Genomic DNA, 17,089 nt, shown 5'->3' with positions numbered 1-17,089 from the left:
TTTCCTGCCACAGAGCCTTTAAAATGGACCCATTCCCTCTCTTTGGAATACTCCTCACCATGGCCTCCTTGCTGGTTAATGTGCAGTCATACATCTTAGTTTAAGCAACACCCAATGAGGAATCAGCCAGATCAATACTTCCCCTTTCGTGCTCTTACTGTACGTCATTCGGCTCTGAAGCACTCATCATAGCACTCTGACATTTATTTATTGATCATTTAACTAATACTTGATTTTTAAAAGAACTGTCACAAATGACAGTAACACCAAGGACAAAGAACGTAAGTTCCTTTAATACAGTTTACGTTAATACGACATTAATGGTACAAGGGCTGTTCAAGCTGAAATCAATTGTGCGGCACACAAATATCCTTCCGTTGAAGTGCCCACCTGTTGATGACACTGCCACCCATTAGGGTCAAGATCCCATCAGATGATTTAAATTACCTCTGTCAAATTTACAGGAAATTTTTTAAAATATTTATTTATTTTTGAGAGAGAGAGAGAGAGAGAGAGAGAGAGAGCGCGCGCGCGAGCGAGCACAGTAGCGGAGGAGCAGAGAGAGAGGGGAAGACAGAGAATCTGAAGCAGGCTCCAGGCTCCAAGCAGTCAATGCTGAGCCCGACGCAGGGCTGGAACTCATGAACCGTGAGACCGTGACCTGAGATGAAGTCAGTCGTTTAACCGACTGAGCTGCCCAGGTGCCCCTCACAGGGAATTTTAATATATTTCTGTCTTCAATTCTTACCCGTATGCCAGTCTACTCACCAGGTACAAAATAACATCAACACATTCTACGGTGCTTACACCAAGCTGTATATAAAAAGTAAAGGTCAATTTCCCAGAATTTCTCATAGGCTCTGGCTGCTGCCTGTCTGAGACCCACTCTTGCCTTCTCTTACAAGAGAGTAAGCTCAAAAATAGAAACTGTGTCTTTTTTGTTTAGATTTTTTCCTTGTCTCCAAACTGTACCTTCAGTATCTTCAAAAAATAAATATTTGTAAAGAATAAATTAAAATGAATATACATAAGACACAACATTGTACAAGCTTTGCACAGAAAGACCTGGATAGAAATTCCAACTATGTCACCTTATTACAAGTTGCTAAAGCTCTGAAGTTTCATTTTCTCATTCACAAAGTAGAAACTCATTTCACAGAAACATCACATATAATAAAGCTTTTAGAACATATTAAAGTTACTCAACAAGGCTAGCCATTATTAAAATTAAAATCCTTCTCTCTGGTAGGTATTCTCCATCTAAATGAACAATATGAAGGGATCCATCAAACATCTATTCACTCCAATACTTGCAAGTCCATTCTAAAATAACTTCTATTACTAGGGAGATGAAAACGCATCAGGTTTATGCGTTGACTATAGATTGCATGTAGCAAAGTTGACTATACATTGCGTGTAGCAAAGCCCCAAGTCTCAATCAAGTATTCGTCCATATCACAGCACACCAAAGCTTCGTTTGTTCTCTTTGTGTGTGTTGAGGGCTGGAGGGTGAGTTAGGGGACATGCAATTTAGACCTATAAAACATTTTTAAAAGGCATCTTTCACCAGACATCTCCTCCCCCTTTTTAAATGCAGCTACTGCAGAAATTTAAGGCAGTGCTCAGAGAAATACTGATAATAAAGTACTTTTCCAAGGCTCACTTAATATATACACTTCCAGCTAACCATTATTCTGGATTCTCTAAAATCTCATTTCTTTATTAAATCTCATCATCAGAATATGGACACAGATCATTTCATTTAATTCCCCACCATATGCCTTTACTAAACTGTAAGTACACTGTGTTTTACCAATCTGTTAAAGAAATTATCTTTAACCCCCCAAAAAATCCCTTATGCAAGAATTCCCAAAGTATTTTCTCCTTGAATACAGAAACAGGATAATGATTCAGCTAGTTTTCATGTGCTTACTTTTTTAATCAAAAAAAAAAAAAAAAATTAATGTTTCTCCCATCCTGTGGCTTGGCTTCTAAGTGAGCCTGCTGATGTTTCTTCTACTTGTCTGAACATAAATCTCAAATGTCTATTAACATCTACTTCTGTGCTATATTTAACTATTAGTTTTACTGGATCTAAAAATAAAATGTATTTTCATGGGTGTCTAATTTTGATAAGCTGCTTCAAAGTTCCTTTGAAGTAGGTGGAGTATAAATTTATACATTTAATGAACTAATGTGAACTAAGCACATGACTTCAGAGACAGCTTGTCATTATCCACTCTTCCTTCTATTCAACTTCTATCTCAATTTAAGTGTTCTATATATTTCACTGTTGTCAATTCTCTCAACATCAAACTCAATCCTCTAGGACCTGCATTAAAGACTATTTGTTGAGAATTGTACGATTATCACTACAACATTCAGTATTTTAGCAAAAGAAAATAGTGATGAAATACACTGTCAGACCATTCAAAGCTTTTAAAAAACTTCTATAAATAATCCAATGTATATCAAGAGAGTATATTTAATCTTTAAATCTACAGGATATGACATAATGTGTGACAGACAGTAATAAACCTGTAATACCCAACTGATAACTTAATTCTGCTACAATATTGCCATTAGGAAGTGCCAAGCTTCATTTCAATCCTCATTCTAATCAGAAATACCAATCCCTCACCAAAAATTGGGAATGTTATTCTCCCGGTATTCTCAACATGTGATCTGGTTTTAGATTGGAAAATGTTGGAGAAGAATGAAAGTTTACTCTGGGACTTTTTTTTTCCCATTTGCCTGATGATTCCCACCACTATGCTTGGGTCAGAAGATCGGGGCTGCATGCACTCTAAGCTTGGGATCTCTAGATATCCAGTTTTCTCATGTATATGTTTTAATCCTACACATCAATTTTTTGGGGTCTGGCTGGCTCCCTGCTATAGTGTTTTCTAAAGTCTAAAGTGGCTGCTGATTCCTGTTAGTTTGTTCCATCAAACTATTCCCTTTGTTAAGACTATTTTAACTTTTCTAGGGCTACTGATACCTGCTGTGTCTGAAAACCAAGCTTCTTCCCCTCGAATGCTATGTTCTAATGTTATTTAATCTCATGTGACAATCCTTTATTTATACAAACTCTCCGTATCTGTCTGACCTCTGGCTGAAATGAAGTCCCAGTCTTGACCTGTCCTTTCCTTTGGCTACTCAAGACTTATTTACACAAAGACATTAAACAATAGCCTGGATTTCAGTCTAATTAATTCCTTCCTTATGTTTCACTCCCTTCAGGAACTTGTAGGCACATCAAATGTATTTTTTAGATATGAAAACAACAACTAATCAAATCAGTTTCTAATGACTTTAATCAAGTTTTGAGAAATTTTTTACCTACACTGAGATATGTGAGTTGTTGCTGGCTGCTTTATTTAGAATAAAGATCTTTAAAGTTGCTAGCTGTCAACTACTGATTAGGCCAAGGAATAGTCACCACAGTAAGTATTTTACACTTTTAAGACTACATGGTCTCTTATCACACTACTCAGCTCTACCCCTGTTGCAAGAAAGCAACCGAGGACCAATTCACACATGAATGGGCAGGGTATGTTCCAAGAGAAGTTACCTACAAAAGCAGGCCAACTCTGAACTTGGGCAATGTTTCTCAATCCTAGAACTGTGCACTTTTTTTTCCTTTTAGATAAACACTGCAATCTCATGTCTCTGGAAAGCATATTCATGTCCTCCTTGATCCACCCTCTTCCACACGCTGAGTGTGACTCATCACCCAAAACTTAACAAAATGTTGTACTTCATGCTGTTATTTTAAGGGAACTCACTTCAAAAACTTCAGTGCCTTTCCCAATTTGAGCATAGGTATTACATGAATTCTATCATTACCTTGGAAGAGCCCAAAAAAGAACTTAACTGACCACCCAGGAGAACAATCAAATTTAGGTAAAATCTTGCTCATTTACAGGTTAATTGTTAAACCTTCAAGGGTGTGGCTCCATGATCAATGGAATTAACCCACTATGTAAACCTAAAATAACTAAAACAGTGATCAATCCAATCCATCTTTCCCAACAATGGTCCTTTACTGCCTTGATAGTACTAGTTAGAATCCCTCAAATCTCCAAAATCAGAAAATCAGAAATTGTGGAACAAACACAATCCTGATACTTTAAATTCAAGACAGCAAGCTGACTACAGACATTTTTCTCCTCTTCCTCCTATTAGGAGGACAATAAAGGAATACAATTTTAAACAGGTGGAAAAATAACAAAAAAAACAAAACCTCACAATGAAAACAGAATAGGAAGGGGAGTATAATCAGCAAACAAGATGTCACAAATTTACAAAAACTGGAAATATTATTAAGGGGATTAGTAACTGAGGACATAAAGAGGAAACCACAAGCCACAGTACACACAGAAGATACACCCAGAGGAAAATAATTTGTCCTGCCTAATTCCAGAGTCCCACCACGCAAAATTGAGGTATTAAAGACAGCAAGAGCAACACAAGTGAACTAATGCCTCATCTATTCTTGCAAAAAGTCAATAACATCTAAAATCGACTATTCAAGGAACAGTATTACAAAAATACTGCTTAGATACATGAACGTAATCAGCAAAGGAACTAAAGTATTAAGAACTAAAACATTTTTCTCTTTGGAGGATCCAGCGTAAGGTGAGAAGGATGAGCTTCAAATAAAATTTCTTTTGTCCTTAAAAAAATTACACGCCTATGTTACTTTGAAAAATATAATAATCATATCTTAGTGCAATCTTGTTTTAACTATACTTGCCACAATGGCCCTCCACAGTATCTCTCCCCTCAAAATTCTTATGTTGAATCCCCAACCACGAATGTGACTGTATTTGAAAATAGAGCCTACATGGTGGTAAAGTGACATGAGATTGTAAGAGTGTAAAGTTACAAGAGATCATAAGACTGACTCAACAGGACTAGTGTCATTAGAAGAGACACCAAAGATCTAGCTCTCTCACATGGCCGTGTGAGGGGGCCACATGACTACTAGGACCTGAGGTAGCTGGTAGGAACTGAGAGCAACACCCCAGCCCATAGCTAGCGAACTAACCAGACCTCAACCCTATAACAGCAAGGAACTGTATTCAGTCAGCAACCTAAATGAAGCTGGAAGAGGAACCCATGTCTTGAATGAGAGCATCCAGCCTAGATGACTCCTAGATTTCTGCCTGGTGAGCCCATCAGCAAAGGCAGCAAACTGGTGCTTGGGTCATGACCCATGGAATTTGTAAAATAAATCTGTGGTCCTTTAAGCCACAAGCTAAATTTGTGGCAATGTGTTACACACCAACAGAAAACTTACACAGTTAAAAAAGCTGTAAATGATTTTTCTTCGTTATATCTTGACTGTATAGATTTTTTTAACTTTTGCAAAATATTTTTGTGAAAGTTATTTTTATAATTCAAAGTCAAAATTAAAATGAAAAAAAATTTCCTAAATAACTTGAAACATAAAAAAAATAGAAATTCAGTGTTTTGCATATAGGAATAAAAAAAGTAAGTAAGAGACTTGTTTCACTGATAGTCACTTTAAAGAGATTATTCTCCAACTGTAATACCTGAGAAGGAATACTTTACTAAAAGGTTTACTTCAACTACATCCAAAATTTGTCACTCCCTAATATACAAGTTCTCCTCTCCTATATAGCAGGGTCTTCCAAATTATTTTTTGATTTGAGATAAATATTAGATACAATGAAATATTAGATACAATAAGCATGTATTGAAGTAACATAAAATCAGTTGCACTTGACATAGCAGAATGTGACCAGAAAGTAACAACAGAATTAACAGTAGCAGATTCAACACTAAGAAAATGCAACACTAAAAGCATGTTCTAAAAGAATAATGAAACCAACAGTGACTTTATACTCAAATTTTTATTTTTTTACATTTATTCATTTTTGAGAGAGAGAGAGAAACAGCACAAGTGAGGGAGGGGCAGAGAGAGAGGGGGAGACAAAGAATCTGAAGCAGGCCCCAGGCTCTGAGCTGTCAGCACAGAGCTCGACGCAGGGCTCAAACTCATGGACCACGAGATTGTGACCTGACCTGAAGTCTGACACTTAACTGACTGAGCCACCCAGGCGCCCCAGATTTTTTTTTTTTTTTTAATGTTTTTTATTTTTGTGAGAGGATGTGAGCAGGGGAGTGGCAGACAGAGAGGGGGACAAAGAATCTGAAGCAGGCTCCAGGTTCTGAGCTGTCAGCACAGAGGCCAACGCGGGGCTCAAACTCACAGACCGCAAATTCTGAGCCACCCAGCTGCCCCTACCTCAGATTTTTTAAAGTATATTTCTTTGTAACAAATGTTTGAATGAAAACTATACGTAAGCTTGGGTTATTTCCATTGAAGTAGAAATATTCTTGAACAATCAGAACTTTTTAGAGCAAAAGATATGTTACAGATATTCTGCCAGGCGCCCCAGATCAAGCTTTTAACAAAGGCACAGCTCCTGATTTTAAACTAATAATGTGCCAGTATAAAAATGTCCAATGTTTTGAGGTGACTGGATGGCTCCGTCGGTTAAGCATCTGACTTCAGCTTAGGTCATGATCTCACGGTTTGTGAGTTCAAGCCTCGAGTTGGGCTCTGTGCTGATAGCTCCGAACCTGGAGCCTGCTTCGGATTCTTTGTCTCCCTCTCCCTCTCTCTCTCTGTTCCTCCCTCACTTGCTTTCTCTCTGTCAAAAATAAATATTTTAAAAAACTTTTTAAAAATTTCCAATGTTTCAAGTGCATCTTTGAAATAAATAAACCATATGTAATTGAAACATCACAGCACATAAAATCTAAAATGTTATAAATCTAAAAATCAATGAGGAAAATTAAGAAATAATCTTTTCCTTTAAAATATAACCTTAAAGGCTTTTAGGCTTTAAAACCTTTTCTGTGATTATATTTTAGTACAGAAAAATTGGAAAATATTTTTAAAAGCCCAAAGATGACAGAAAATGCAAATTCTCTATAATCCAACAATTCATCACTCAATCCAAAAATACTCATTAGTGCCAGGCACTATGGATCCAATAGAAGAGACTGACAACATTTCTGTCCTCATGGAACAGACAGCATGCTTCTGGAGACAGGTAATATTCTAACAAACAGTCTGCAAAGTATAATTAAGTATACAATGAAAGTAATTATTATTTAGTGAAGGGTATGCAAAACTATACCTCTGTCAGGATCTCAAATCCAGAACCTCTTTGAAAAAAAAAAAAGTGGGGCACTTGGGTGACTCAGTAGGTTGAGCATCTGACTTTTGATTTTGGCTCAGGTCATGATCGTAGGGTCCTGGGATCAAGTCCTGAATCAGTCTCTGCACTGAGCATGGAGCCTACTTAAGATTCCCTCTTTCTCTCGCTGTCCTCTCTCTCTCCCTTCTCTCACCCCATCTGCCCCTCTCCCCAGCTCACGTATGCTCTCTTCTAAAATAAAAAACAGAAAATACAGAAGTATAAAATATTATCGGGAAAAATGATGCCTATTTTCTTAAAATTATAAATGTGAAGTATGCAAACATCTGTCTAGTAAGATCAAACCTACACACTACGCTTTTGGTGAGGCGGTGGGTGGCTTAGTCAGTTGAGAGTCCAACTCAGCAGCTCGCTACTGTTAGCCTGTCAGTGCAGAGCCTGCTTCAGATCCTCTGTCACTCCTTCTCTGCCCCTTCCTCATATGCACTCTATCAAAAATAAGTATTTTTTAAAAAGCCAGAATTTGATATGTATAAGTGCTAACATAATTATTATGACAAACATATATGTTTACATGCTTTGTAACTAATTATGCTTTCCTATGGGCTAAAGTATTTTCACATAAATAATTAACCTTGTATATTACCAAGGAGAACATTCTATTTCTCAACCATGGCAGGGGTCTAAGATTAATAGTATAGTTTTGAACACTCTTATAAAAAGGAAGCCATTTATCTTAGAATCTAACTTACAGTTTAAAACTGTGTTAGTGGGGGTGCCTGGGGGGACAGTCAGTTAAGCATCTGACTTCGGCCCAGGTCATGATCTCAGAGCTCGCTGAGTTCAAACCCTGCATCGGGCTCTGTGCTGACAGCTCAGGGCCTGGAGCCTGCTTCAGATTCTGTGTCTCCCTCTCACTCTGCCCCTCCCCTGCTCATGCGCTCTCTCTCTGAAAAATAAATACACTAAAAAATTTTTTTTTAATAAATAAAACTGTGTTAGTAACAAAGAAAAACTATAATCAACTCTCCTCCAAAAAACTACTACTTAAAAAACTAAATTTAGACAACAAAAACTTATTTGCGTAGTCCCTTAATTCAATACAAAAATTTACATATCCTTCCCAAATTCTTGGGATAAAGTGGATAAAACAATACTCTTGGGGTGCCTGAGTGACTCTTGATTTTAGTTCAGGTAATGATCTCACATTTGTGATATTGAGCCCGGAGTCAGGCTCCATGCACAATGTGGGCTTATTCTCTCACTCTCTCCCTCTGCCCCTCCCCTGCTCGCACTCACGCTCGCTCGCTCGCTCTCTCTCTCTCTCTCTCTCTCTCTCAAAACAACGACAAAAACCTCTTAAAGTGGTATACCAGAGTGGCAGTGAGCCAAGATGGAGCAAGCCAATACAGCCTCTCTCCCCCCACTGAGTACAACTAAAAATGCCAGACTAAACACACAAAGGCAACCTGAGGCTACCTGAGGACTGAGAAGTAGAAACAACAGGAAGCTGACCAGAAACTGGAGTAGAATAACCGGTGATGGCAGGGGAAGGGACTGAGGTAAATTTCATATTGCTTTATGTTGTAAATAATTGTATTATGTACAGGCTTCGATCCCCGAGAGTAGGCAGAATCACTGCAGCCAATGCTAGAGGCAGAAACACTAGAGGAAACCCCTCGTGTCCAGCCTGAACACCAGGTAAAAGGCCTCTTCCATGCTGCTGAGCTGGACATCAGGAGCAATCTTCTTTTCTTCCCCCCTCCCATTTCCCCCTGGGCCCCGCGATGGGTTGGAGAGAAGCAACTGTTGCCAGCACCTAAAAACCCCCCAAAGAATAGCAACTTCCAGATAGAGGAACTAGGAAAAGGGGCTTTATTATCCAAAATCCCCATTTTTTTCTCTCACCACTTCATCTCTGAAGGCTCAACACGGAGAGAAACCTGATTTTTTGGCCAGAGAACAGAGAAAAGGATGCCCTGGGATCTAGAGAGAGTATGGGAATTGTACAGAGATCTGAGGAGGATCCTCTAATTCTGTGCAGGAACTTAAAAGTCTTGGGCTCACTCTGGAATTGTGTTTGCGTGAAACAGGCCCAAAACAAACCCAGCAAAGGCTCTGAGAACAAAAATCTGTATAAACCACGAACTCCTGAGTGGCACATGCTTTGAGTACACCTAAACAGCAAAACGCAAAATGCTTGTAAGATGGAACTGACGTCAAAACCACTACAAAAAGGGAAGACAGAAATTGCATCCTGAACCTAACCAAGCTGAATGCCTGCTAAAGAAAACAAATCAACATTCTTAAGATGATTTTAACAAAGTCCTACAATATAATACTGAAAATGTCCAGTATACAAGCCAAACTTCCTGGACATACAAACACACACACACACACACACACACACACCAGGAAAACGCTCAAGTGAAAGGATAATCAACAGATGCCAACCACAGGAAGATGCTGTTGGAATTATCAAACTTTAAAGAAATCATAATCATCTCCAATAAGGCAAAGGAGCAAATTCTTGAAATAAACGCAAAAACAGAAGTTTTCATCAAGGAAAGAAAAACTACAAAAAAGAACCAACTGAAAATTTGAAAATTTTAGAACTGAAAACTAATGTCTGGAAGGAAAAGGTAGTATGGTGCTAAATACAAGAGCTACAAAACGTTTATGAGTGACTTCATATATTTTAAGAAGCAAAAAGTCAGAATCATGGAATTTTTACATTTTTTTAAATGTGTATTTTTTTTGAGAGAGCAAGCGTGCACAAAAGTGGGGCAGGGGAAGAGGGGGGCGGGGGGAGGGCAGAGGATCCAAAGAGGGCTCTGTGCTGACAGCAGACAGCCTGATGTGGGGCTCGAACTCACGAACCGCGAGATCATGACCTGAGCCAAAGTCAGACACTTAACCAACTGAGCCACCCAGGCGCCCCCACATCAACATTTTATATAACAGTTAAAAAATGTTCAAGAATAAAAATTTAGTAAGGTATTCTAAGAGACAGAAAGCTAACATACATACATTATTAACATGGAAATATGGAAACACCTAATATATTACATGACAAATATAAAATATCTGTAATAACTAGTTTTATAAATGTAAGAATTAAATGTAAAAATAAGAAAAACATTCAGAAAAATGTGTTATAACAACTGAATATAATTTATTAGGCACACATAATTTTCTTACAATTAAACAAAAGTCCTACCACACATTCCTTTTTCTATTTCATGCATTTCTTTTACTTTTTTTCAAACCATAATTTAATTAATCAACTAGATGAAAACTTTTTCATGGTAATTATAGCCCAATTAAAATAAAACAGAATAAAATAGAAAATAATGAAGTACACACTGACTACTCTTGGGTGAGACTTGTGTCCTGTTATATTTACATATGTGACTATTGGCTCATGACACATATTAAATTGCTTCTTTTTTTTTAATTTGAGAGAGAGCAAGAGAGAGAGAGAGACAGCGCACGAGCAGGAGAGAGGAGCAGAGGGAGAATATCTTAAGCAGGCTCCATGCTCAGTGTGGAGCCTGACATTGGGCTTGATCCCACGACCCTGGGATCATGACCTGAGCTGAAATCACGAGTTGGACACTCAACCAACTGAGCCACCCAGGTACCCCCACAAATTATATTTCTTATTGTGGGTTGTAAAAATTTGAGACACTGTTCTAGCTAGCCCACAGTCATAAGTAGAAGGTAATACTAAAATTAATTATAAGGAAAGTAAAACATGATTAAATTCTCTCTGGATAATTCTTGCCAAAGGCTGAGTCTAAAGTGCAATCTGTTTTATTTTTTTAAAGACAGCAAATACCTAGAAATGTAAAAGACATAGTGGTACAAAACTCAGACTTTTTCCTAGTTGTAATCAGTAAAATGGGAAAAGGGAGTTAACTTTCATATCTTAAATCACACTGTGCCACTAGTGATGTATATATCCTCCTGCAACCGTTATACACCCTGCTTATGACCTTCACAGCAATCTTATCACAAGGGTAAATTTATTTGGTCATAATTTGTTCTCTGTTTAGTCTGTCTGTCTGTCTGTCTCTATCTACCTACCTACCTGGCTATCCATCTTTCCATTCATCCACCCACTTTGGAAAGCACTGACCTCACATATTGTAAACCTTCAATAAACAGGAACCAATATCAGTATCTTTTATTTCATATCCTCCACAATGTCTAAAATAGTTCCTTGAACGTATCAGGTATCCACATATATGCATATTCAACTTTGATCAAGCAGCTTACTGGGTTCCAACGGTAATCAAGTAACCAAATACAAATCGGCAAAAATTTATCAGGCTTCTTCATATTTAAATTCACTCAAATGAAACAGATCTATTTTGCTCAAAGAAGTGGAATATGAAAACCACAGGTAAAGATATACATTTATTTTCCCCCCCTGAACTTCAATCTTTCCAGCCTTGGGCACCTGGGTGGCTCAAGTCTGTTAAGCATCCATTCTTGGTTTCGGCTCAGGTCATGATCTCATGGTTTGTTGAGTTTAAGCCCCATGTCAGGCTCTATGCTGACAGTGTGGAGCCTGCTTCCGATTCTCTGTCTCCCTCTCTCTCTGCCCCTCCCCTGCTTGCTCGCTCTCTCTCTCAAAAATAAACATTAAAAAAAAAAAAATCTTTGCAGCCTTTTATTTATAATTCTATGCCAATATTCATGAAAATAAGAAATTATTTCAAAGCAGAAGAATGCTTCACTCTGAAATAATCCCCAATATCATTTACAATATTGTATAATAATCATTCTTCTATACAATTTTCAAATTGACTTTCAGAGTTAATCATCACCACTCAATATTCTTACTCAGATCAATAAAGTCTTATTATCAAGGTGTTATCAACTAAAAACAAAGAACTGAGAAATACCAAGCCAAATTCAACCAATTAATAGGTCAAAGCCAAACAATGATTTAAATATAATTAAACCAACAGTCACTAACTAGATCTGCAGATATGCACAATATTAAGCCCTTAAGAAACCAAAAAAAAAAAAAAAAAACCAACAACAAGAACAACAACAACAAAAACCTTGAAGAACTTCACCTCAAATATGTAACAATCTACTGACATAGAAGGGGAGGTCAGTGACATACCATTACTATGATATAGCAGATTCTTAGCATTCTGAAATTCACCATGGTCAGCTAATTATCCCTAATGTCTTTAAAATGTAATCACGGGTAATTCTGTGAAGACACTAATTTGAGGTGTGTATATTAAAAAACTGATGTATGGGAAAACAATTTACTTAACTATTAGTGGCTGAGGATCTTTGTTTCTCTTCTCTCAAATTCTCATTTGCATTTAACAGAGGAATAATATACTAAAGTGGTATTTAAAATTTGGGGGACCCATGAGAAACTGAAGATTTTGCCTCATGAAAACAAAACACATGGCATAATTTAATGCCAGGATAAAAAATGCTACATTCAAACAAATGAAATGTATATGCATTTGCTAACAGAGAAAAGGTTTAATAAAGAAAACGGAAGTGAAATGCGCTGACTGGAAAAAGAGAGCATTTCTGTTAACAGCTGTGATTCTGCTTCCACACTATTTACATTCATAACACACTCATCAATAAATCTCTCTTTACAAATAGCAATTTTCAAGAAGGATTGGAGAAGAGGGCTATTTCCTAATGGGAATTCATTAGAATATCAATAGAATGCTGTGCTTTCCTACTGGAGAATCAGAGTACCAAAACAATAAGACACATAGATAAGAATATATAATGCATACCTTCATATATTACTATAATGTTCCCATTTCATAGTGTTGTGTATATACGATGTATATGATAAGCACACTTCTACATTTACTTATAAATATCTTACTCATTTCTAAAATATAGTCTTATAAAAAGCCTGAAACCCATAGCTAAGAAGTCTGCACAGTTGAACGCAAAGGTAATATGAAATGTGTTTAAAAGTATAAAGCAATTCAAGCAAAACAGTGGTCTGAAAAGATTAATGTAGTAAAAATTAATCTAATAATATAAAAAGACTTAGTTCTACAGTATGACCTAGAGAGAACAGAGAATAGTAAATTAAAAGCCAACTCAAAACTAACTATAACAAACCAAAGGGGGGACATAATGAGGACCTGGACTAAAGTATCAACATTTTATTTTTATTATTTAATACTAAGAATAAAAAGGAAGGATGCAGAACACATTTTTAAAAATAACTCATTGGATTTTATGACTGAGAAGATATAAATGAAAGAGGCAACTAGGAAAATTCCAAGTTCTCAAGTCTGGGTATTTGGGAGTATGATTTTACTACTGACATAAAGAGGAAGTCTAGGTTCAGGCTAGAGCATCCGGGGAGGACGGAAGACTAGACTGTAGGAAAAGCAAATAAAAGCCATGTTTTGAAAACCTGCATCAGAGCTGTTCCATCACTTTGTAAGACAGGAATCTGAAATAGCTAGCAGCTTCGTTCTTGAAACATCTCTTAATCGTATGCAGTTACCTGGGCAAGAGGGTCAGAACCCTGTCATGAGACAGGTGGAAAAGAAAAACCCAGTCACAATATTTTCTCTAACAATGAATAAGATGTGGCAATCAGGGGAAAGTGAAACATACCAGATGGGTGATGTCAGTCACAAGACAACATAACACAGAATATTAGTATTCCCATCAGGCCTCAGAGATGTGGCATATTAGAATGTGAAAAGGGGGTCCTGTATCTATGCAGAAGGGAAAGTAGACTACGTTGAACACACAGACAAAAATAATGTGAGGCAAAAAGCAACAACAATCACAGCTGATAACACTGTATCTCTGAGTGACCAGAACAAAGATAAGGCATAAAGTCGCAGATTTTTCTTTGGCCAGTGTTTGGTACAGGCTCATTTCCAAATATGTATAGTCTTTCCAGTTCCTAAGGACAAGAATTAAAATATTCTTTTATATAAAATGAGAAGAAAAAAAGAGAAAGTCTAAAAGAAGTTTGTGGAAGGAATACAAGTTTAGATTCAAGTGATAACAATATAATTTCACGTGCACATGGATACAAAATAACTAAAAAAACATGAGACTGAATCCCAGAAGAGAAAAGCAAAAATACAAGTCATTCCTGAAGAGATAACAGTTAAAGAAATAAAGAATAAATACCAAAGACTAAGTATCAGAGAGAGAATAAGAACAAGAGCCTACCAGGCCTTCGGGTGAAATGATTCCAGAAATATGAGCAACAAATATACAGAATTAAAACAAGGGACAGGCAGTAGCATGATGAAGAAGAAAGATAGTAATAATGACTTTTCATACACTTTGTCAATTATTAAGTACTATCATAAAGGCTGTATCGCTTTTATCTTCAGAATGACACATTAATATTGTTCTCATTTTATAGATGGATAAATTTAGGGTAAGTAACCTAACGCAATTCAAATTGGTAGTAAGCTACAGAACCATGTCCCAAACCCAGTTCTTCTGCCTACCCAGACGCTCGGTTTCCAAACACCCAACAAAACAGCCCACCAGCTAGCAGCCAACTGAACATACACAAGTGAGCCACTGAGTAAGACGGTAGATGCTTGTGGAGACACTGCCATTGAGTAGCATCAACCTAACTAATAACCAAGAAGACTCTGATCAAAAGACATCAGATTATGAAGCTTATGCATCTACTGACCAAGTAACAGCTAAACAAATTTCACTTCAATATGAATTTTAAGCAATCGTCAAATAAGGTTTAACAATCTTCCAACCTTTAACAAGCAAGCTCACTCTCTAAAGGATTTAGTCAGGGGCACCTGGGTGGCTCAGCTGGTTAAGCATCCAACTCTTGATTTTGGTTCAGGTCACAATTTCATGGTTCATGAATTCCAGCCCCTCACTGGGCTCTGCACTGACATCACAGAGCCTCCTTGGAATTCTCTCTCCCCCTCTCTCAGCCCCTCCTCTGCTCATGTGCGTGCTCTATCTCAAAATAAATAAATATTAAAAATAAATGTGCAGTTGATATATACAAAATGTGATCTCATTATATTAATTAGCATTGAAAAGTAGCAGTATCATTGGGTGCCCAGGCGGCTCAGTTGACTGAATGTCCAACTTCAGCTCACGTCATGATCTCATGGTTCATGGGTTCAGGCCCCGCGTTGGGCTCTGTGCTGACAGCTCAGAGCCTGGAACCTGCTTCAGATTCTGTGTCTCCCTCTCTCTCTGCCCCTCCCCTGCTTGCACTCTCTCTCTCAAAAATAAAATAAAACATTAAAAAAATAGTATTATTATTAAGATAGACTAACTCACAAAAGCTAAGAAACGTAGTATTTTGGGTTTGAGGGATATTATAAATGTAACATGGTAATTCCAAATGAAAAATTCCAAATATTGAAAGATCTCATTCACTGCACACTATCCACCTACTGCTCTCTTAAGAAATGACCACTATTAAAAGACTGGTAGATTGCCTTCCAGAATTTTCTATACGCACCTATGTACATACACAAATACTGTAAGTGTGTATATATGTATCTGTGTAAAATAAATACTTTATACATTCTAGTGCAAAATTATACTCCTAATAACTTTAAAATAGATTTTCTTGGGGTCGTCTCAGTGGCTCAATCAGTTAAGCATCCAACTTCAGCTCAGGTCATGATCTCACAGTTCGTGAGACGGAGTTCTGCATGGGCCTCTGCACTGACAGTGTGGAGCCTGGAGCCTGCTTCCAATTCTGTGTCTCCCTTTCTCTCTGCCCCTCCCTTGCGCGCGCGCTCTCTCTCTCTCTCTCTCTCTCTCTCTCTGAAATAATCACTTAAAAAAATTTTAAAAACATAATATTAGAACTTGTATTTATTTAATGTTTATTTTTGAGAGAGAGCAAGCTAGGGAGGGGCAGAGAGAGAATCCCAAGCAGGCTCTGTGCGGTCAGCATGGAGCCCAACACAGGGCTCAATCCCTCAACCATGGGATCATGACCTGAGCCAAAATCAAGAGTCAGACGCTTAACCGAGCGAGCTAACCAGGTGTCCCTAGAACTTGTATTAACTTCGCAAATACTGAAAAAATAATTTTACTATTTTACTTAAACGAGCTTTTCTAAACATTCTAAAACAAGCCAATATTTTAAATATTTAAACAAATTCTTAGAGGTGGTCAAGGAAGGCATCATTATCTTTATTTTTGAAATAAGTAAACTGAAGCCAAGAAAAATTAATTAGAAAACTTGTTCATCAGGGTTAATATTAAAGAAATCCTAAAGGTTATCTTGTGTAACCCCATTTTATAAATGATACAACAACTATCTCTTCCCTTGTCAACTACAATCACATCCTACTGTGACAGTAACCACAGTGACCCTGCAGCCTTGCTTTAAAATACCTGAACCAGAAGCCTTGTAAAAACAGCAGTCCCAGAAAATCTAAAGGTAGTTACAAAGTAGCCACCACTATTAAAATGTGAACATTAGGAAGATGCTAAGGATACAGGCTTACAGAGTAATTGTACTCCTTTCCCACAAAGAAGGTGTAAGATACGTGAGCTTTGACCCAATGGCTTTTTCACTTTTCTGGAGAGGGATGAATTGCTAGAAAACTGCTGGCTAGAGGGGTGTTACTGTGTGGTACTTCTCTGCCAAGGTATGCATATTTTCCTATGGCACCTTATCTTATGGGCAGGAGAGCAGCAGTATAACATAATAGTTCATTCCTTATCCTGACCCAGGGGCAGCATGAAATGATAATAATCAACTAAAATACCCTATTTCCACTCCTCTACATCCAACACACACACACATTAAGTACTACCAAAATCTCACTAAACAAATACACGCTGAAAAAATAAGAAGGCTAAAATGAGTCACAAGAGCAGAAATTCTAATTTGGTTG

At 37.4% G+C, this 17,089-nt stretch overlaps 1 protein-coding gene and 1 pseudogene across 1 annotated transcript in view; one reads left to right on the top strand and one right to left on the bottom strand.

Moving 5' to 3' along the window:
* SCAF8 (SR-related CTD associated factor 8) overlaps window positions 1-17,089 on the bottom strand; it is a 158,918-nt gene that overhangs the window by 125,867 nt on the left and 15,962 nt on the right.
* Window positions 13,617-14,063, top strand: LOC122220520 (annotated as a pseudogene).

The sequence above is a fragment of the Panthera leo genome, chromosome B2 (genome assembly GCF_018350215.1).
Source record: "Panthera leo isolate Ple1 chromosome B2, P.leo_Ple1_pat1.1, whole genome shotgun sequence".
NCBI classification, from domain to species: Eukaryota; Metazoa; Chordata; class Mammalia; order Carnivora; family Felidae; genus Panthera; species Panthera leo.
The sequence above is the reverse complement of the archived record's forward strand: the minus strand, read 5'-3'. Positions and strand labels throughout refer to the sequence as shown.